General features: G+C 43.2%; 1 long non-coding RNA gene across 1 annotated transcript; it reads right to left on the reverse strand.

The window, feature by feature from the left end:
* Positions 1–17,217: 17,217 nt before the first annotated feature.
* LOC122161336 lies at positions 17,218–23,069 on the reverse strand. The gene is made up of 3 exons (XR_006169160.1): positions 22,990–23,069; positions 21,589–21,743; positions 17,218–17,410 (listed from the first exon to the last, which is right to left on the reverse strand). It is a non-coding gene; the product is annotated as an uncharacterized LOC122161336 (long non-coding RNA).
* Positions 23,070–23,623: the final 554 nt, after the last annotated feature.

A 23,623-nucleotide genomic window follows, 5' to 3' on the forward strand; every position in this document is an offset into this window, starting at 1 on the left:
TATTCCATTTTCTCCAATTTGCATTCTGTTTTGATTCCGTTTTCGTACATTCCGGGCTCAACACGTTGAGCACGCTCCCCTCGCACACTGCTCCACGCTTTCATTCCCGCTCGATCCGTCCCCAGGCGGCCAGCTCGGAGGTCCCGAGCACGTTATTTCCCTCCCACCGCCTTCCCACCAGCCTTCGAGAGCGGATTTTTAGTTATTTGTTGTTTCGTTCTGTTTGCCCCGCTTTGCAGAGGTAACTGTAAAACCGCTCAGTGGCTGCGAGTTGTATCGCGTTTTCCTGGAAAGCCATAAAACTGTCTCATTCCCCGATGCTCCTTGATTAACTTATGAGCATAAAGGAAATGCTTGAATAGTGTTCCCTCTGTGGTTTTCCTTCGGCGAGGGGAAGCTGAGGGAAGATGCTAATATCGTCATCTTATTTTACAATTTATATCTTCTGCCCAAACAGCGTACACACAGCCTAAGGCACAGCGGGGTTCATCTTCTTAAATGCAGCCCATATATTTCAGCGCCTGGAGAGCTGCACAAGCAAATAATTCAGCCTGCTGTTACAAGGCTGGCTCCCATTGAAACGAACAGGGTGACCCGGAGCCGCTCAGAAGAGGTCCAGCTAATGGGATGTGCCAGTGCTGTGTGCAGAATCCCATGCACCAGTCTCACATACCATCCCCACCCCATACACCGTTACCACACACACAAACGCCAGGCTCCAGCCCCTCTGCTCGCCCCATGCAGGCTCCCCCAGCACTAACAACCTTCACATGGTGCCTTGGCTCCTCCAAGCAAGAGCCATGTGCTCGCACTTAACTTTATCTCCAGTACATGTGGATCTCCACGCATATGTATGTGCTGGAAACACATGGCCAGCCTTTTCTTTTTTTTTTTAATTAACTTTTTTTTTTTTTTTTTTTTTTTTTTTGGTGAAGCTACAGCTGGTGAAGTTTTGTGGGGAGTATTTAGCTTGTTAGCTGAAGTCATAGGTAAGAACCAGCCTCCAACAAAAAGGGCACAAACACTGCTCCTCGTAGAACACTGGAAGTGTTGCTAGATGCACTTTGGCTCATAAAAGAACAGCTGATTTATTCTTCAATCAGGACAAAGCCATTAAGGTTTGCTCAGCCCTGGTTTACAGGAAAATAACTCCTTTGATGGAGCTCCCTTCCCAGACTCCCAGAAGCTCTCTTTGCTGCAGGAGCAGCACTCCTTCCTGCCTTCGGGTGGAGGGGAAAGTTGGACCTCCAGAGAAATCCAGCTTTCTAGCGTCTTGAATTTCACTTTGCATCCTTCCCCTACCTGCTCAGCTAATTCCTCTTTGCATTTGAGACCTGTCTAAATCCTCCCAGAGAAAACTACAGAATAATGAGAGCGGTGCATCATCATTTATCAGCTCTTTCTTCCTTGCTGGTGGCCAATATTGCAGCTCTGAAGGAAACAGCCACATGAAGGGGGGGGCTGAAAGAATGGCACGGAAAGAAATTCAATCTGAGGAATGAGAGGAATGGAAAAAAAAAAAAAAAAAAAGCTGTGCTGATGACTTTTTCATTGCATGGATTTCCTGCTGGAGCAGCGGTTAGCGATGCCGGCTTCGTGTGTTTACTCAGCGTGTTTTACTGCAGCACTCCGGCTGCTCAGGTCTGGCCCAGGGACGGGCAAGGGGACAGAGAGAGCTCTGCAGCCCATCTCCTGCCCAGCGTCACACTGACCCCATTCACATTTGCAGGGTGCTGGTTTAGGGTCTCCCATGCCTCACTGGGTGCAGCTCGGAGAATCCTCTGCTGGGCCAGAACTGGCAGCACGTGGATGGGGAATCATCATGATAGACATCCATCTGTGAATTTTTGAGTTAGGGTGAGCTGGGGGCTCCCTGTGCTGGCAGTGGCCGTGCTGCTGAAGCTGTGAACCCTGCCTGATGCTCAGTAAGTGCTCGTGGACTGCTCCACACAGCCCTCAGTGCCAGACTCCAACACAGCCCCAGGAACTGCTCCACCACCTCAATCCAGGCCCTGCTCCACCATCTTAGACCAAGCCCTGTTCCGCCATCTTAGTCCGGGCCCCGCACCACCATCTTATTCCAAGGCCTGGTCCGCCATCTTAGGCTAGGCCTTGCTTCACCATCTCAGATCTGGGCTGGTGATGGGCTGCAGCACCATGTGACTGGTAGAAGAAGAAACAGAGCAAAAATGGGAAAAGCAATAGCACTGAGCCCACTGGGGGAAAATGTTGCGTTGGCTTAATCAATTTTTAACTTTTTTTTTTTCAAGTTTGGCACTATAGATTATTTTAAAGGCAATTTACACAAGACGCGGTAGGTGAGATTCCTTGAATGACACTGTGTAAAAGGCTGGTGTGGAATAGAGTCAGAAAAATGAGGTGAAGAGAGCCTCCATTTGTCCCTGTAGGAAAGAAAGGCCAAGTGGGCATTTCTCACCCATAGTTATCTTTTCATTTTGTTATTTAGAGCAGCTTCCTAAAATATTCTTTGAGGTATCTTGTTACATGTTTTCTGGAGCAATTATTTAATCTGCTATTGCACTGGAATGTGGAATTATTTTCAGCTCTGGCTCTCCTAAGCTTGTCGCTAGTGTAGCAAAAGCTTTTGCCTCGGTGCTGACCAGCTGTGTACAACAACAGGCTCCTGGGGCTTGGTGCTCAGCGCTACTCAGTGACAATTATGGGGCTGCTGTGCTAAAAGGCACAAAGCACCTGCAGGAAACAAATACTTCTAGCATCTATTATTATTATTTTCAGATTTGGTTTGCCCCTTGAAATGTGAAGATCTATCTGATATGCCTAAGAGGATAGTGGAGGTCAATTGAAAGCAACAACCTCAACTTCGTATTCCTCAGTGTTAGCTGAGAAAGGTAGGGATGGTAAAGTGACATGCACTCATTTTCATTGCAAATTTTAGGACAAATTTTCTCTTACTACCTGGAAACATAGCTTAAAAATAATATATATTCCATGCTTTTTTTGTTTGTTTGTTTTGTTCTGTTTTCAGAGTGGGTTTCATAGAATATCATACAATCATAGTATCAAAAAATCATAGAATGTTTTGGTTTGGAAGGGAACTTGAAGCCCACCCAGCCCTAACCCCCAGTGATGGTCAGGGCTCCCTCCCATCAGGCTGCCCAGGGCCCCATTCAACCTGGCCTTGAGTGCCTCCACGGATGGGGCACCACAGCTTCTCTGGACAGATGTGTCAGTGCCTCACTGCTCTCTGAGTGAAAAGTTTTCCCCTGATATCAAATCTAAATCTCCCCTTTTTTTTAGTTTAAAACTTCTCCCCCTTGTCCTATCACTATCTGCCCATGCTAAGACTTGTTATCCCTCCTGTTTATAAGCTCCCCTCAAGTAATAAAAGGTTGCAAAGAGGTCTCCCCAGAGCCTTCTCATCTCAGCCAAGCCTCAGCCTGTCTTTCCATGAGAGGTGCTCCAGCCCTTTGATCATCTTTGTGGCCTCCTCTGGACTTACTCCAACAACTCTGAATCTTTTTTGTCCTGGAGGCGCCAGGCCTGGATGCAGTACTCCAGCTAGGACCTCATGAGAACAGAGTAGAGGGGGACAATCGCATCCTTCACCCTGCTGCTACCTCTCTTCTGGTGCAGCCCAGGATACAGTTGGCTTTCTGGGCTCTAAATGCACATTGATGGCTTGTATCAAACTTTTAATCCACCAAGTTGGATCCACCAAGTCCTTCTCTGCAGGGCTACTCTCATGGAGTTCATCTCCCAGTCAGTATACACACCTAGAAATCCCCCAACCCAAATACACCACCCTACACTTGGCCTTGTCACCTGGTATCATTTTCCCCTAACTTTGATTTCTGAATTGAGCTATTTATGTTATCAGAAAGCTTGTCTCATCCTGCTCACAGAGATTCTCTGCCCCAGGATGGCAGGAAAACATTGGCACACTGAGCATATACTAGCCAAAAGCCACCTGTTGAAACAATGGAGATCATTCTGTTTCTTACCTGTGCATAGTGAGATGGGCTATGTGAGAAGATTCCAAATCAGGTGGCTGTTGAAATCTCAACAGAAGATCACACTCTCCTTCTATGCCTCTGAAATATGAAGTATTCATTAAAAGTGATAGACTAGAAGCCAAGACAAACAATATCATAAGCTAAACTTGAACACTTGCAAATACTGATCCTGTGATGACAGATTCATTTTTCCAGCTCTTGCAAATTTTCTTCTACTTTAGACTTGCTGGAAATTATCCCACTAGTGTTTATAAATCTGTCCTGCTGCTAAGGGTTCCGTGTAGGATGCTCTATTCAAACGAAGGAAAGACCTCCTGGCTATTAGCAAGGTGGATCCATGTAAGTAGTTTTGGGTTTTGTCTTTTGCTAATGAAAATACTTCAGACCTCTCTTGCTAGCCTGCAGCTCTTTATTTTAACACCTGCTGTCATCTGCTAGGGTCAGGAGACGGAAGTTGGGAGATAGAGGTCATAGCCTTGGCTGATTTAGGTGTGTGTGAAGAGCCTGCTTCAAAAAAGGAGGGTCTTCAGCTGTCTGGATCTGGTGTGGAGCAGCTTCCAGCTTCCAAGCCAAGAGGTTGTAATGATGAATGTGATGAATACGACGAAAATCAGCATACCCAAAAGGTAAGGTATTGAGTAGAAGAAAACCACAACTCAGTGTTTTCCAAGGGCACAGAGAAACAAACAGAAAGCCCTAGGAGGGATGGTGGTTGGTGGAGAAGAGAAGAGCATGCTTAGATGTGAAACATTTCATACAGACAAAATGCAGTGTTAGAGAGAAGGCTCTGGCAAGCTCTGTAGGCCCAGGGCAGCCATGAAGCTGAGAGCAGACTAACAAGGTAGCTCATCTCAAGGCTACCAACAATGCGGATAGGCGTTAGAAGTTCTGGACTTCTACCTTCTGCATCTAAAAATCCTGTCAGATCCATTTGGTAGGAGAAAGTGCTTATTTCTTTCTATGTAAGCCAGCTGCTGGAGGCCCAAAGATGCTCTGCTCTCACTTGGAAACAGTTCCCCCCTTGCCAGGCCCATTCAACATTTGGTTGCTCACTGTAGTAAGAAATAACCATCCTCTTCGCTGCTCACCCACCACAAAACCCCGCTGCTGCTGTCGTTACGCTCTCTCTGAGAGCCTTCCAGCAACATGGTGCAATTAATATTAAGTAACAATTTACTGCAGTTTTATCAGGTGGTAATTTCCCCCCCACATCCCTCACCCAGATCTGTCTCACTGCCCCTTTTCCCTGATCATCTGCGTCACGCTGAGCTTTCTATTAAAAATTGACACTGGAAATAAAGCAGTGGCTTTTTTACTTAGCCACCCTAGGCATAAAAAATCCCAACAATTCAAATAACCAACCAAAACCCCAAACAAAAACAGATGTTTAAACCAACAGAAAGTGGAGGAGGAATACTCTTTCCTTCTCTGAATGTCACGGTATGTTATATCTGTGTATATGTGAGTACTTGAGAAGGACAAAGTCATTTTCATTGGGAGAGAATTTTTAATTCCCTTACTGAGAGCTGACAAACTCCCTTTAAAAACCTGCTGGCTGCCTTTGGCCATGGAGTGATGGGCATGTGGCCAAGATGCTCAAGACCCCCAGCCTCTGTGCTCACCCCCCCACAGGCAAAGTACTTTGTTTTTTTTCCCACCAGTGCATTCTCAGTCCTGTTTTCCACCAGTGGGACAGCTGCACTGAGATGGAGGGGTTGGGGTTGATGCTGGAGGAAAGGGCTGGGGCAGGGGCTGGGATTTGAGAGAGACACCTGGTGCTCATACCCTTCTCTCAGCACAGCCAGATGCCCCACAGCTCTGAACCTCAGTTTTCTTTCATTAGGTGTAGTGGGAGAAAAGGGATATTTAAGTACCAGGGAAGACTGGACTCAGGATGCGGGTATGGTTTAAATTAAGGTGTGATTTTAAACTAATAAAAGTAAACCTTACCAAAAGGCTTGGATGTGTACTTACTTCAGTTTAAATTTGGGTCATTTAGGTTGCTCTTAAATCATACAATACACAAAACTGTGTATTGACTCACTTTTAAACTAAAATAAAAATATCCAGACAGTGCTCTGCACAGCTGTTCAACAACTGTTAAATACATAAATAACCATCACATACTAAAATACTGTGTTGATATGAGCCATATAAACAGAAGAGAGCAGAAATACAGTAGTCTTTTTAACCTGATCTAATTTTGTGTCTAGACAAACTTTATTCAGCATCAGTCTGCCTTGATGCTGCTCACCTATATGCAGAGGGAACAAACATACATGTTGGTGGGGCTGGTGCGTTCCAGCTTCCCAGAGCCATTCCTTTTCTTCAAGGCCTGATGCTTCTGAGATGAATGGTAGAAGTGTTTCCAAGGCTGATGCTGGAATTGCACAATGAGTGTCACCATGAGCTGAGGGACTGAGTTGGCAGCTCGTGGTCCTTCTGGTACCACCAACACCACATATCTTCTCACAGCCCGTGGGTGCTTCGGAAGTGAGGGTGACAAAGAGATGGAGGAAGGGTACATGGCTTTCCATTTCATCTGCATTTTTCAGTGCAAAGTAATAGGTCTTCTGCCAGTGCCTTGTTTACCCGTTGCTATGAAAATCACTGTGTGCCCTAGTTGTAGCAGCATTAATATATATTTCTTTTTCAGTAAGTGATTATGTTTTATGACCAGTTTAGACTTATATGGAGGTGCGGTAATGTGCTATAAAACTCTACACTGTGAGCTGTATACAGGACATATCAAGTAGTCTAAAGTGATTACATTAATAAGCAGGGAGCCAATCCTTCTTACGATTCCACGTTAAAGCAGATGAGCTCACCGCTCCCCAGGAAGACATTAAATCATGTTTGTGTGGAAGGTGGAGGGACCCGCTATGCGACTACTGTTTCAAGAAAATATAATGCAGATCCAGACCTAGATCCAAGCACGAAATAGAGCTGATGGGCCCCTCCAGCTTTCTGGCAATCTGCTTGCTACCGAAGAGGAAGAAACAGCTGCTCTGGCTATCAGTGGGAAGGATGACAGCAGAGGGAACCCGGCCCCATGGAGGGCTCCAGGTCCCCACATTGCAGCCCAGGGCAGGGAAGGGCACGGCTGTCCCCGCATGAACACATCCCTGCACAGGGCTGAGTGCTCCCGGGCACGAGGGACGAGCTGGCCGCTGTACAATAAATAAATGGGGCTGAGGTTTACAGTTCAAGCAAGCTATGAGGAGCCACCACAAATCAGCCTGTCATGTTGCCACCAACTTTGCAATCAATCTCACGTAAAGGGCTTAGGCTCTGACTCCTTCCCTGGGTTTGCTTATTTTTGTGGGCTAACTGGCTGCAAAGGAGTCGCTAGTGGATGACTGGGCTCAGACCTTTCTGTTTTAAAAGGAGCAAAGCACTCTTATGCTTTAGCAGGGGAGCCTACTTGAAAAAAAGGGATCAGGAGAAAAGCAAACAAAAGCCAACCGGCTCTTTGCTAATGGCTTGGGTCTGGTCAGAAAGACTCATTGGAAAGTGGAGATGGGGGATGAGGTAGCCAGCTTGAGTTGCCACACTATAATGAATAAAACATTGGCATGCACCCTTTGCATGCTGCGCAATTAATCCCCATCACACTGTTAGAATGAACTTATTATGTTACCTCCCCTCGCAGCCTCAGCCCCAGTCCTGCTGCCCCTGAGGATATGCTCATGGAGGGAGCCTAGTTCACCCCTCCGACAGACTGAGCTCAGGAACGGAGCATCTGCATCCAGAGAAAATGGTCTGCATGGCTTCTGGTGGGATCCACCAAAATCTCCATACAGGAACACTACCATCTCTTTAGCTTCTTCCTATGCTACTATTCTGAACTGGGCTAATGTTTTCCATTTTTTTTTCCACAATGACACCCAAATGTTTTTTCCTGATCTACTAGCTGAATGGCTGTTTCGTTCAGTTCATTCACATCATCATTAGCTTCACCCCTTTCTACCAGACAGATTATTTTGCCTTTGCTTTCACCAAAAGGCATTTGCCATCTGCTGATTCATTTACAATGACATTGGTGTTGTAATATTACTTATAACAACAATAATAATTATATGCTTCTCCCCCATCTTGTGTTCTTCATTGGATCTTGAAGTGCTCAAAAGCCCAATTTGCTCTCAATCCTGTAAAAAAACCCACTGTTACTGATGTTATCCACTGTATGAGAGCAGTTGAGTCATGGCCTGAACCACTGATTGATCACCTGAGGCAAGGACTGAGTCAGCCATGGAAGCACAGGTGAAGGCAATTCAGCTGTGTGATCAGAAGGGGTGGAGCTGGAGCACCTCTCTTAGACCCCCATTTAAGGGCTGACTGCCACTGGGGAAGGACCTCTCTTTGGAGATCCCTCTTTTGTGGAGAGTTTCATCATGAGCCTAAATCTTCAGATATGGGTGAGCATTCATTCTCTGTTCCTTTGTTATCACACTGCGATACTCTTTCTACCTGTACTTTGTTGACTATACATCCACCAATGTGTCTCTCCTGTTTCAGCCATCCTGTTTCAGACTGTACATCCTAGGTCTTTATTGTTTTGGGGATGAAATACTCCTGTGCTGAAGTACAACTTCTGATCTTTTTGGGAAGCAGGTTTCTACCCATTGAATTCCAGTCTGTGTATTCTTAATTGTCCCTAGCTGTTCCTTTCAGCCGTAACTCTTTTGTGTTGTATTTTGATCAGTTTTCTGTGTGGCTAGGAGCTTGCACTCTGCAGTGCATGCTCCTAGCTGTACTCCAGGGTGCTTAAATTACAGAGCAGCCAAATCACCTGTGTTTGCTTAAACTCATTTACTGCAGATGACTCTCAGGGAATCTACCCGCATTGTAGTAGGTGTAGCCTTCACACTGATGAGATCAGAAACATGTGCTTAAAACAGCTTTCAAACTGCTTTTCTAAGGCAGCTAAGCAGAACTTCTACTTTTTTTTCCCCTGATCTCATTAACTCAGCAGCTGTGGAGCTCCACCGAGGTAAACAATTTCTCACACCTGAAGCCTTTCAGTTCTCTATTAAGTATTAGCACAGCTTTCCTACTCAGAGTACTTAAAATGAAAAAAAAAGCTACAAAGGTATTAAAGCAGCTTGAGAGTCCATGTTAGCCAAGGTAAAGTTGTGTGTGTATACGCAGAACAATGCAAAAAGTGAAGTGAATGAGAGAAGTGATACAAAGGGATTTTCCTGCTCTGTCAATAAATTTACCACAATAATTACTTCCTCCAACATGTTTGTTGCTAATGGACCTGTATGCAGAACTACTTACAACATAATACTTTCTGTGACTGGCGTTCCTCTTTTTGTTGGCAGAATATCCATGAATAGGCAAAGCGTCTTCAGTTTCCTGGTTTGAAGGTGACTCTTCAGCTTGCTATTGAGCTGCACATACTCATACTGTTTGGTACAAGTAGATGCTCACAGGTTTAATACATGGAATTGCTCTAGGGAAATGGGAAGTTGAGATGGACAATGCCTCTGCAAGGAGTAGTAGATGCCTGGAGAAAACTTTGCTCAAGGAGAGAAAAGCAGTTGCTGAGAGAGGGCATGTTCTGAGGTGAATTTTACTTTAAAAAGTCTGTTTGCAGGTGTAGTTCTGAAAATGATCTCTCTCAATACTATTATGCATTCTATCAGGAGTATAATGATAGGACCATGGGTAATGGCTTTTAAACTTAAAGAGGGTAAATTTAGATTAGGTACCAGGACGAAATCCTTCACTCAGAGGGCAGAAGCACACATGGGTTGCTCAGAGAAGCTGTATGCTCTCCATCCCTGGGATTACTCAAGTCCAGGTTGGATGGGGCCCTGGGGAGCCTCAGGTGGTGGGGGCAGTTCTGCCCACAGCTGAGGTTGGGCTGGGTCAGCTTCGAAGTCCTTTCCAATCCAAGACAATCTGTGACTGTATGACTATGGTCAGCAGGGGACTGCTTCCAAGGAGAGAGGTGAAACAAATGGAGAAAAGATCTGAAATGCAAATATTATTGAACATATGCAACTGCATTGGAGTGAATATTTTCAGAACACTTTGTTTACCCGATGCTTGCAGCTTAACTTTGCTATTGCAGCAATAAAGAAAACAAACTTCCCACAGGAACAGGAAAAGCTTCTGTTACTTGCTATGTTGCAAGCTCATTAAAAAAGAGAAACTCCTTCACCCTCTCATTAGAAAACAAAAGCACAGGCAATGCAACAGCTTATTGTGATTTTTTTTTTTTTTTTTTTTTTTTAAAGGAAAACAGGACCGAAGGGTTACCCCAAACCGGAGGCGGGCTCATCCTTTTTATATTTTCTTTTTACTAGAGGATATTCTTGGGAAGGCATTACAGCCATTGAGCAGGGGTCTGGTGCTTGTTATTGCAGATGGTACTGAGGTGAAGATGAATACCAGACACATTGGCTTAGCAGGATGGGTTTTAACAACTTGAACATGTTGATGAAAACAGAAAAGCTAATAAATCAGACACCAAGCACCAGACGTAGAAAGGCAGTCTTCGGGATTTTTTTTTAATGTGGGAAGCTTCTGGGGCACAAACAAATAATGCAGATGCATAGTTGTTGTATAAATGCAGCCATATTTGCAATCTGCTTGGACATTTAGCTGACTTTAAACACTTCTGGGTATAAAACTGAGAATCAAGGCTGGCAGAACAGATTAACGCAGGCTGGTCTGAGAAATGGGCACTACACCTCCTGCTGTTAACCTGGCCTGTGTGTGGAAAGGACATATCTCTTTCAACTTCAGTTCTGGTGCTCCCAACACAAGAAGGACATTAAAATGTTGGAGCAGGTCCTGATTATGTTTGTGGCCATCCTCTGATCTGGAGCATCTATGAGAATAGGCTGAGAAAGCTTTGGCTTTTCAGCTTGGAGAGGAGAAGACTCCAAGGAGACCTGATATCTGCTTTCCAGTGCCTGATGGTGGCCCAAAGGGAAGCTGGAGAGGGGCATTCTATAAGGGCATATAGTGACAGGAGTGGCTTTAGACTGGAAGAGGGTAGATTAAGATACTAGAAAGAGATTCCTGAGAGTGGTGAGACACTGGCACAGGTTGCCCAGAGGCTGTGAATGCCCCTCCCTGGAGGGATTCAAAGGCCAGGCTGGATGGGGCTGTGAGCAACCTGGTCTAGAGGGAGGTGTCCCTGCCTATAGCAGGGGGTTGGAATGAGGTGGTCTTAAAGGTCCCTTCCAACACAAACCGTGCTATGATGTGGTGAACAATCTAGCCACCAATTTATGAAGTGTGAGTATGGCAGCTATTAAGCAGTACAATCATTGCACTCTGGTAATAGGATATATCAAAATATATTACTAAATCTTACGGTGTATGTGAATCAGTCTAAGGATCAACCTGGGCTACAATTTTGAGAAGATTGCAGTAAGGTCCAATAAGCTCTATGAAGTAGGTCTCGGTGCAGGGAGCCCACTCAGAAGAAATCAATCTAGTTGTTGGCATTAATATAATTCTTTCTGTGTTTTAGTGGTCTTTTCCTAGCTTTATGATTCTATGTAGTGATGGGTTGATGGTTGGACTGAGTGATCTTAGTGGTCTTTTAATTCTATGATGTATGTGTATGCACCCTTGTCAAATACTCTTTCCCCTATTTTTTAGTATAAAGAGGAGAGAAATTGAAGCAAGTTTAGTTTAAAACTGTGTAGACCTGGCTGAAACTGCAAAGTTATTTGTGTAAAGATAGTTTTACTTCCTAAGAAAATATGAGGGAAACTTGAACCACGTCTTCCCGTCTTTGCTGCTCTTGCTTCCAAGTTGCTTCTTGCTCCATTACAGTGGTTCTCCATTAAGGTGAATGATGTTTTCCTGAACTGTGATTTAAGGAGGTATTTTGGGGGAATGCAATAGCTATTTTAATTTCTGGAGCTGTATTTAATAGCTGTTTAATTTACTAAAACATAGCTTTGCAGAAAGCTGACTCAGAAATACTCATACAAACAAAGTAGCATGACAAAAAAAAGGAAAGGAGATGTGGAAAATAAAGCTTTTCATGCAGTTGCTTGAAAAGCTTTTTTCTTTCCTTGTGTTACTGTTGTGCTTGAATTATTACAAATATCGAGTTTTCCATCCACGAGGGAGTGGAAGACACTAGACTGCTAGTTATCACATCTTTGCCATCTAAAACTCAATGGCATTGCTGTGGTTTCAGATTTTTCAGGAAAATGCTTTATAACTAATGACTCCTATAAAATTATGGGATATAGTAATGCCAATAGAAATGGTGAGTAGAAAATAGCAGGTGGTTCCATGAATACATCAAAGCATTTTGTTGATGAGAAAGGGCCAGGTAAACCTTGGTTTCTGCCCTCATCTAAGAGAGGTATCCTCCTGACCACAAAACTGGTCTTCCTCCATGGAAACGTGAGGATTTGGAATGACCACATAAGCACTGAACTCCCATTGTGAATCTGTAACTGACAATACCCTGCAGTGGCACTCCACAGCTACTTCTGCCTCCAGGTGTTTTCTGTGCAGCATCTGTTAGCTCACCTGTGTCTTGGCTCACTGGGTGACTCTACTTTCCTTCCCTCAGTGCATCAACCACCTATGGATCTAGCTTTTTCAGTGTTTTCAAGCTCACTGCAATAGAATCAATCCTTTTGCCTAAATTGATCTATTTAAAGCACTTGCAGGTTGGCAATAGCATTGAAGGTGATAAATGGGTTTGGGAACATAGTAAGTGTGTGTCACTTGTCTGTCTCAGCTGAAATTGATACAGTGAAACAAATGGTCTTTCTATTAACTTTCCATGCCTATTGGTATGCAATCCACCTCTAAGCCATGCAGGGAGGGGGAAATCTATTGTTTTTTTTCTTTCTATGTGCTTGCTTTTGAATGTATGAATTCTGAATGGTTTTGAGGAACGCTAAAGCTATTGATTTTTCAACTTGGCTGCCTGAAAACTCTTGGCAGAGGAGCTGGATTTTTGTTTGTGACTTGTAATACAGTGGTTAATTGCATTCTTCACTGACCAGAAACAGTGCAATGAGCTCGGTGTAGAATGAACTTAAATAAATGTTAAAAATCTGTAAACAATGCGAAGGAGGCCTTCCTCAAGAGCACAACCCACTCACAAATGCAAAGCAAGAAATGGTGACTTACATGGACAGATTGATGGTGGGGAATTCCTTGTTCTGTATGCACCAGGTCTCTGCTCTCTAAGGAAATGGTTATCAGAGTAGCTACACTGAAACAGTTGTCATTGCCTTTCAGTGCAAAGTCTTGCATAGATAATTTGCAGTGTCTTAAAGCACCAGCTGAACTAGAGCTTATTATGATGTGTTTTCTTGCTATAGGTGCTTGTCCACAAAGGAATACTAGGGTTTAATATTTGCACGTGTTTGTGCAGATCATTGGACAACTTGACACAGCCATGTACGTTATTAGATGGGCAGCCACTGCATACCCTGTTCTGGCTGAATTAAATGAACACTGTCCTCAAATTATAGCAGTTAAAGACAGCTCAGATTTGGAGCTTAAACTTCTTGACAGCCTTCCTTTAATCTGGACTCTATGGTATTTTCAACAAGAAGTGTTATCCTATTTTCCAGAGGTCAAATAAATCGGCTTTAAGCTCATGGAAAGGTAAACAGGCTGATGCCTGCGTAACTTTTCTGAGTTTATGAGATTCTGGCAGTGGGAACACAAAGAACCATCATAAATCCTACCTCACACAAGCACCTCATTCCTGGGATGGAGCGAGTATGTGGGAGGTTCCTCTACTGCTCAATGCAGTTTCTCCTAAGACTATAATTAGGAGATATTAAATCAGCAGCAGTGTAAGCCCCAGTAGCAGCCTTTTTTATGCTGGATCTTTTTCCACTACAGTTCTGAAAAAAAAATCACTGTGTTTTGGGAGAGTGAAGAAGATGGATCAGGAGACAGCTTCAGCCATGCTGGATGGTGCCATTTTGACACTACATAAACAGAATTTGTAGTTCCAGATGAAAAATAACTTGGGATTACATCCTGTGTTTTACATCCAGCTCCTTTGAGCTTTTCTATTATTGTTATTTTAATGTTTGTGAAAGTATGTCAGAAATCTTTCAGTGCATTCATAGATCTAAATATATGTATATACATGTGAGTATGTGTGTGTATATATATTTATATGTAAAAGAAGTCCATTGTAAATACATGTCATTCTATAAATGACTAGACTGTGTGAGGGTTTAAATGTCTTTTAAAGACCTTTTCAGCAAAAGGGCTTAAATTATTGGCTCTCATTTTGGAGTCCTGGCTTTAATGAGATCTGGCTGGCAGTCAACAGAGATGCCTTAAAAGCAATGACTAGAAGAACACTTCATGAAGCAATGCAAGCTTGCTTTACAAACAAGGGCTGCTAATGAGGAGAAAGGGGGTTTGACTGCAGCTGATGCAGAGGCTTTTCTTACCATCACACCCCTCAGTGTGGCCTGAATGTGATCATTTTTACCAACAGGATAGCAGGAGGACATGGAGCTCAGTGCCGATTGGGTTCCCTTGCTTATTGTAGTTCTCAAGTTCTCTTGTGGCTGCGAGTCATAGAATCACAGATCTCTAAGTCCTGGGCAGCTTGGAGTGTGTGTGTGTGTATGGAGGGGGGAAATGGGTACATTTATTTCGTGTCTGATTTGGTTTTCCCATACTTATGTCCTCTGAAGATAAATACAGGGAGACTTCAATTCTTTTAACAGTGGTATTACAGTAAAATCTACAGCTCCCAGAAGTCGAAGTGGGGGGTGGGGATGATGTTATTTTAAAGGGTCTACATTTGTATTAAGAAGCTAGCCTGGGGTTTGTCCAAGATGGAGCAGAGAGACCACCGAGTAGTCTCATCAGCAGAGCACTAATTGTGGCCATTTATTATAGTCACTTATCTGATAGTAGCTTCTTTATCTGTGATAGCTTTACAGGGATAAAATCCACCAGGCATTTGCACCAGTATATAAACATGTTACCTTGTGGCAGAGTGTCTGTTACTTACTGTCAACACTTGCCAGCAAAAAAATGCCTATCTCTAGCTTATATGAAGTAATGATGAGTTTAATATGCTCCAGTGAAAGCCACAGAATAAACAAGGCATCACAAGTGTTTGCCTTGTCTGGCCTCTTAAACAAATAAAGGTGACTGAGAAGTACAAACAGCGCTGGGTCGTGGCTTATCAGTGTGAGCACTGCTAATGCTGTGCTTGTAGGATATGGCAGGAAGCACCCAGGGAGCCCTTAGCAAGGGGCATGGGGTGAGGTTCTCCCTACCAGCATAGAGATGGGATATGGAAGAGCCATGCTGATGGTGTAGATCTTGTGCGACAAGGAGGACAGTGTGGTCCCTCTCTGAGCTTCCAGTTTGAGGGAGGAAAGCGGCACCAACTTGTGCTGGCAAGTGAGAAAAATTAAAAGTAGTTATATTGCTGGATCAGTGAGAGCAGACTCATTTTAAATGTGATTGCTCATGGGCAAAAATTGAAGATACTTGGATCTGTGGGTAGTGCCTTTGTTAGGGAATAGCCCCTATTAAGGAAGGCACTTAAGGCCATCCATCCCCTGGCTGACAATAAATAAGCTTGCTTAGCTGCACTGTTGATCTTACGATAAGTGATGGAAATACATCCCATTTGTCATCATGAAATGCTGGGGACAAGTGGAGCTAGCTACCTCAGACAGCTGCTTTCCATGTTGAACACTGCATAAAATCACCAGAAAGGGAAAACTTTGTTACAGATTGAACACTTTGTAGAGGATGTCAACGTAGAGATTGATCAAAGCCCATTTGATCCTCACAGGCTTAAAACTTGCACAGAAATTGCAACATCTTTTGTAGTTTGTAAAGGCACTTGGCAAGCATAGACATCACTTCTCGACTTTGTGGAAGGGGTTCTGATTCTTAGCTGTACAGATTCAGCTCACTGCATTCTCTGTGCAAAATGTCACATGCAGAATGTATTTGCTTGCACCAAATGTGAATTTTCATGCAGAAATTACCTTCCTGCAACTCCGGCTGTCAGGATGGGAACTTCCTGCTTTGAGTTGGAAAATGTGAGGCAATTGCAGCTTCATCTTTTGCAGTGAAGAACAGATGGACTTGAAAGCTTTATTGTCTGCTTTCAGCATGCTTATTTCTAGGGCTGCACACAAACAGCTGGATTGTTGGGTGACAGCATGGCATCCATTTGGCTCCGGGAGATCATGTCATAGGGAAATCGTTTGAAGGGATAATTTCATTTGGGCTTGCTTTTGCCCTGTAAACAAAATGGCCCAGGACCAGATGAATGGCACCAGCAACACAGCCCACCTGTTGGCCAATCCCTTCTAAAAATAGCTGAATGAAAGGCAGATGTGGGAGTGCTCACAGCTAGGCAGCACTGCCTGGGGCCCTAGGTAGGTTGTCCATCCCATCATGTGCCCATCAGACCCATCTCAAAGATGCTGCTGGTGCTTATTGATTCACAGCTCAAGAGGTTGGTGTGCAAGAGTTGGTGATAGGAGCTTGAGTTCCCAGCTGCAGTTAAATGCGTTGCGTATCAGTGGAAAATGTGGCCTAGTTTCTCTAGCCAGCTGCTCCGTGGATCCAGCCCTGGATACAACAGTTGAACTAATCTCTTTGCACAGGCAATCAAAACCCAGTGGTTAAAGCCAATTACCAGTGCTGTTGATGGTGCGTGAACCAGAGGAGGGCTGGCTGCTTTTCCCAGGGCTGCACAACTTCTACATTGCTAGCGGAGTAGAAAATACAAAAACAAGGTATTATTTTTGTCCGTAAATGAAACATATCTGCCTCAAATTTCCTGCAGAAGACAGCAGATCCATTGAGTGAAAGCGTGTCATTTTTATAGTCATGTCTCTGAGCACAACCACATTTAAGAAAGCCACAAACCTGGATGGCAATATGATTTTACATTTTAAAAAAGATTTAACATGTTACAGCACATTTTCCCTGGGCTATGGAGGAACTGTTTCTTGCTTAGCTGTGAGTTCATAAATTATCAGCTTGGGTTCATGCACTATTGTGTTTCAGGACAGAGCTGTTTTACAAATAATGCAAGGCAGTTTCTCTCTTCCATGGGCAGGTACGTGGGGAGAGCCAGCCCATCTGAGTGATAAATACTGCAGGGCAACAACAGAGGTGAGAGCAACTGATTCTGATGGAGTTAAAAATCTGTTACCACTTCAGTGGTTCTTGCTTAACCTCCTGTTTGCAGAGCTGATAACGCGACTATAAAGTTCCCTCCTGGCTGAATGCTGGCACAGGCATTTCTCAGAGCAGAAGTGAATTCCAAATACAAATGGCAGAACTGCTATGAATAAAACTTTCTCAGTGCAAATGATAGAAATGTGAATAAGTGCTGAGTCGGATTTGTGATGAGAATTGCTCAGGTTCAGGGAGTGTCTGACTTCACAAAAACAACTCTGCAAAGAGAGAAATTTAAAATAAGAGTTACCATGGCATAGAATCATGAAGGTTGGAAAAGACCTCCAAGATCATCAACTTAGCTGTCCACTTATTACCAATATTTCCCACTAATTCATATTTACATGTTGTACAGAGAGATGCTTCTTGAACACCTCCAGGGTTAATAACTCCACCACCTTCCTGGGCAGCCTGTGCCAGTGCCTTGCCACTCTTCTGAAGTAAAAAAAAAAAACAAAACCAAAACAAAAAATTATTTCCTGATGTCTAATCTGAATCTACCTTGGTGCAACTTCGGGCCGTTCCCTCTCATTACTGGTTACAGGGTTGAAGAGGTTGACATCCACCTTGCCACAACCTTCCTTCAGGCATTTGTAGAGAGTGATAAGGTCTCTTCTGAGCTTCCTCCAGGCTGAACCATCCCAGTTCCTTCAGCTGCTCCTTCTAAGACTTGTGCTCCAGACTCCTCACAGCTTCTTTGTCCTTCTCTGAACATGATCCAGGGCCTTGAGTACTGAATACAATACTCATGGTGCAGCTTTTGGAGATCTTGTGCAAAGCTACGGGCTCTCTTTAGCTTTTTGCTGCACTGAATGTAGACAGAAATGAGAGGTAGAGATCTGCTCTGGAGACCATTGCCACCCTTGGATTTGCAGCTGTGGCAGTGAGCTGGAATGATATCTGGAAGGGAATAGGGCTTTTTCCTTCAAAGCGGGCCATTCTCAATAGGAAGATAACCCAAATGACTTCTCTGGACAGCCCTGAAAGGATGAGGAGGAAGCTTCCTATTTCTAGGTCCAGGAAGAGGTGGTTTCTGAGGTCTAAGTGGGAAGTTGCATCTAGAAGGTACAACTTCAAATCCTAACTCCCTAGCAAACTATTTGTAGGAAATCTTCCTGCTCTGTGAATCTCAGAGAGGAAATTCCTTCACCAAAGCCCAGTTTAGCCAGCTTTTTATGAATGGCAGTTAGACTGGACTGGAGATTACCATTGGTGTCTCTCACATGCTCCCTAATTTTTAAAACTTGATACTGCAGCTGTGACAGTGCTACGGGGTTTTGTAGTTATCAGCCATAACTTGCAAAGAGTTGCTTGGCCAGAATGCAGAACATGTAAAGCTGTTGCAAGTGTATTAGTGTGGGAAAGAATGGTTGCCACTGGATTAATGCCATGGGTTAGCTATTTATTTATTTTTTTTAATTCAGAAATGTAGCTTAAAATTATAACATTTTTTTTTAGCTTTTTAATAATAGTGTCATTTGATTTGATCATTGCATTTCCTAAATAACTTCTTGAATCCCTAATTTAAAATTGCTTTTCAGACAAGTAACTGCTGGTGCCTATTCTTGCCCAACATCCTCGCTCTCTTTCTCTGCTCCTACCACAAGCCGGAACTTACAACATCAGCTTCTTTGGGAGTATTTTGATGCTTTCACTGCCTGCCAAAATCAGGAAGTATAATACACAGAGAAAACTTTTTTTAAAAAAATCCATTTTACACAAATATTCTTTACAACTAGATATCCGATGCAGCTGGGAACAGGTTATGTTGTCTGCTACTCTAAATTTAAGTGTGAGAATCTTGTGGCACAGTTGTGATGACACTGATGCCTGAATTCTGACTAATTATCCCTAATTGATCCCTAATTCTGTCTGAATTAGGGGATGATCATGGAATCACCTAATCATAGAATCATTTGATTTGGAAGGGACCCTTAGAGGTCGGCCAGTCCAACTCCTCTGCAGTGAACAGGGACACCTACAGCTAGACAAGGTTGCTGAGAGCCTGGTCTTGTGCTGTGGCCTGGTGTGATCATGTATGAAATACTGGGAGCATGAGTAGACGAATCACGCTTCATGAGGATGCCAATTCTCAGCCGTGCTGTTCCTACACTGCCCCAGTGCTGGAAAGGACCCATGTTCAGGTAAAATAAGTAACCCTGGGAAGATTCAGGCCCATTGCTTGAAGAACGTTGCAATGTTGAGGCACAGAAGGATGGATTACAGATTGTTCAGCCTGAATTCCATCCCAAAAATCTGTTTAATCCCCCTTTTAATACTTGTGTGAGTGCCAAAAATGTCTTTTATTTGCTCCAGCAACAGCAGCCGGTTAGTTAGATGCTATCAGCTACTTCTTCATTCAGTTGTCCTCTTCATGCTGATAAATACCACAGAAGACAGCAGAGAGAAACCTTAAGCCACAAACTTATCCTGTGTATAATAGGATGCACCTTGAAACAATTTTGATGTCTCCATTGAAATCAGCTTAGGTTAAGCCTACATAAATAGTGTCAAAGGGGAACACACCCAGAACGCTCTGGGAGATCATGATAAACACTCCTGATGCTTTGCAGCTGTGCTCATCATCTGTGCATTACACAATAAAATTTTACAAAGCATCCAGACACCCAGCTGGTTGTATTCACTGTGAGATGGCTTCCTCCAAGATGGTATTTTGCTCTGTGTCTGTGGCCCTGTGTTACTCCCTCCCCCAACTTCACTCCTCATCACTTATTTCGTACTAGAGATAGCTCATCTTACTATTTTCTGGATCAGTGGGCTTTGGAAAGGAACTGTACTTGCTTGAATGTGAAAAAAGAATATTCCCTGGATAGAAAGGAGGTCTGAATGACAGTTAATTGGATCAAAGAGCATGCGATTTCTAAGTTTCTTTCAAGTATTTTTGAGTCAGTATTTGCCAGCGATTGCAATTCCTCTCTGAAGTGACAGCCTGGATTCTGAAACTTCTGTATACATGGTGAAGTTCTTCTCCTCCTGTCTCTGTTCTGAGACATGAGATATCCCAAAAGCCAAATGTAGCTATTTGTCTGAACATTGCCCCTTTCTGTAGAAGGGAATGAAGGAAATCTAACTAAGAGGGCATGCACCTGAGCCTCCTCTCACTGACAGCACATCACTGGCGTGACTCCCTTGATGAAAGTGGAATTCACCCTGATTTACACAGCATTAATGAGAGAGGGTTCAGGTCTTAAGTGCTCAGGCTTAGCTGTATTTCTTCTGTTTTCATTCCTTCCCCAGCGATTCCCAGGAAATATCACTTTGGGGAGATAAGTGTCTAGAGGAATGTTCAAATTAATTTCAGAGCTGCCTGAAGTGGCCATACAGATAACCAGCAAGAGGAAATGCCCCAACAAAGGGATTTATTGTACTATCACCGCTCTTTGCTGAGCTACAACATCTTAATCTTTCATGATGACATTATTATGAACCAGCAATAGCAGAGAGCCCTGAGAGCCCAGAACACTGTTTCCACAAGACCTGCTAATCCTTGATGTTAAATTGAGTAGGGCTAATCTCAGCTTGATGTCTGAAAACTTGCTGAGGGTGCGCTTGATCCCCCCCCCCATGTTATTAATAAAGTTATTAAATAGTGCTAGTACAGACCTTGAGGAACACTGCTTATCACTGATCTCCACCTGGACATTGAGCCATTGATCACAACTCTTTGACTACCCACATAATTTCTTACCCACAAATACTGTTCCATATCTGTATCTCTCTATTCTAGAAACAAGGATGTTGTGCAGGACTGTGTCAAAGGCCTTACAGAAATCCAGGTACATGATAATATCAGTTGCTTTTCCTTTGTCCACTGGTGTAATCACTTCACAACAGAAGGCCTCTAGTCTAGCGAGGCACAGTTTGCTCTTGATGGAATCGTGTTGGCTGTTGCCAATCATCTATTTGTCTGCCACATGCCTCATATGACTTAACATAACTTGCAGGAAGATCTGTTCCATTACCTTCCCAGGCATGGAGGTGATACTCACTGGCCTACAGTTCCCAGCGTCTCTATTTCTACACTTCTTACAAATGGGAATGATATTTTCCTTTTTACAGTCACTGGGCATTTCACCTGGCAGCTCTCACTTTTCAGATAAGATAGAGAGGGGCTTGGCAGCCTGCTCTTTCAGGATCCTCGAGTGCATCTCATTGGGCCCCATAGAATGCCTTCTATAGCATCTTCAGTTTCCTTGTGTTTCCAGTGAAAGAAGTGATTTTTTCCTAACCGGTAATATTAAAGGCCATAAATGGACCATTTCTTGATTCGCTATGCATTACTCCATTTTTTGTAAGAACCAGGACTAAACACAATATGACTTTCCCTCTCAACTTTCAGGATTACAACAATTTTCTCCAATTTCACCACACTTACTTTTAGGCAGTGATCTGTGTTGTTCTGTAGAATCCTTTCTTCTCCTGAGGTTGGATGTCAGTATTGAGTCTGAGACGCATTTCAGACAGCTTGCATCATTGTATAAACAGTGATAACAATATTTAATGATGATGAATCTGAATTTCACCGCAGAACTATAAAACAACCAAGAGAATGAATTATGCAATTTACAGCTAGCAAAAAGGCAGCCAAAGGGAAAGCAAAGGCTGTGTACAGTGGAGAGACAAATTTAGTGGTCTGAGAATACAGTGTCATTTGTTTTTGTGTTTAGTAGCACTTAGCAGCCATGGTGCATAAATAATCTTTATTACATGGGAACCCGGGAATGCTGTTGGCGTCTATTTGTCACCGTGGGAGATGACCACTCTGTGTGGAACAGCAAGGTGGATCCTGGGTTAAGGGTCCACCTGAGCCTTGCTGTTCTCCAGATGTCCTGGGGCCCATTCTGAGTGACACCGATCTTCTTCCCTCCACTGGGTCATGTGAAAATCCTGGTGCTCGTTAAAGGCACTTTCTATCCCCAGCCTAATGCAATTCTACTGCGCTCGCTAAGTTAATTACTCGGATGAATTATAAGCACACAGACTGAACAATGGCAAGAAAGGACAAAAAAAGGAGTAATAAAAGAAAGTCACATGGAGGAGAGCTACAAAAACTCTAACGCTTCTATCTTACTTTTGGTTCACTTGTTCATTTTTGATATAAAAATACCAAAAAGAGGAAGAAAAAATAAGGAACACCATCTGTAAAATATATTCCTTCCCTTTTTCTTCCTCCAGTGCCATCCCATTTTTTTTTTCTTGCAAATTATTTTTCTCATAAGCCTTCTAGAATTTTAGTATTTTTCATGCATTTTTCCACTTAAACACAGGAAGCATTTAGATACAGAAAGTCGGTATGCTGCAGAGGTTTCAAAAAAATGTGCATTTTGAGGAAGGAAAGAAAAAAATTTTGTTTTCTAAAGCTGAACAGGTTTTGATTTTCTACCTGGAAAAAGAAGTGGAATCTCTAAATAGTGATGGCTTCACAGAACATCTTCAATCAAAAATTAATAACAACTTTGATGACAATTTTGTTATTGTGATCCTCTGATGATACAACATAGATTACACTGCATGCTTTATAAGAAATGTTGAAGGAAGAGCCAGGAAAGTACCTGACCAGGCATACAAACCCTGGCTTCATACTGGTAGGATTGAGATGCCTCACGGGCTACTAAATCCACTGGAGCCAACCTGGTTGTCCTTCCCTAGCAACAGCAAGGCCATGGAGTCCTTTGATCCGTATTAAACTCAGTGCTACTCTGAGTCCCAATCCTGCAAGGTCCACTTGCCTTCAGCCTGTAAAAATGGGGACAATTTCCAGATCATATCTACCTACCTCTGGTGAAAAGTAGTGGTCTCTGTCCTTAAGTCCACTTGTGAACCACTCAAAGCAGAAAGTGTCTGAGCTTCCTGCAGACCACAGTGAGAAAAAAAAAAAAAAAAAAAAAAAAAAATCACTGTACAAGAGTGAGGAAATGCCACATTGCTCAAGCTCTCCATTCTTCTGGCTTCTAAGAGGATACTGTAAATTACAGCGTAAACAGCTTTTGAAATGACATAAAAAAAAAAGTGGTGTGTCACTTGCCAGTGTCCCTTTAACTATGAAAAATAACAGCAACATAGGAAAAAATGTAAATTTACCATCAGGCAGATCTTCTCCCACAGCATAATGCAGAATTTGATGAATAGAATGAATGAAACAACAGAGGATCCAAGCATTACACAACAGCTATAATTGTGCTAACCAGCTGTAGTCATCTGCTGCTTCCAAAAAAAGTTCAGAGCATTTTGACAATGTCGCCTGTGCAGATTGGAAGGCTGCAGCAAATATGTATTTCCATTTATTACTTGGAAAAAAAAAAAAAAAAAGTAGGACCTATTTCTCAGTGTCAGATTTTCTTGGAAGGTGCCAAGACAGCAGAGAGTGAAGAACAGGATCACTTGTAGTGTCAGGAAAAAGAAAAAGCAGT

This window comes from Centrocercus urophasianus, unplaced genomic scaffold (assembly GCF_019232065.1).
Source record: "Centrocercus urophasianus isolate 14NV4802_14NV808 unplaced genomic scaffold, USGS_Curo_1.0 seq_10, whole genome shotgun sequence".
Taxonomy (NCBI): Eukaryota; Metazoa; Chordata; class Aves; order Galliformes; family Phasianidae; genus Centrocercus; species Centrocercus urophasianus.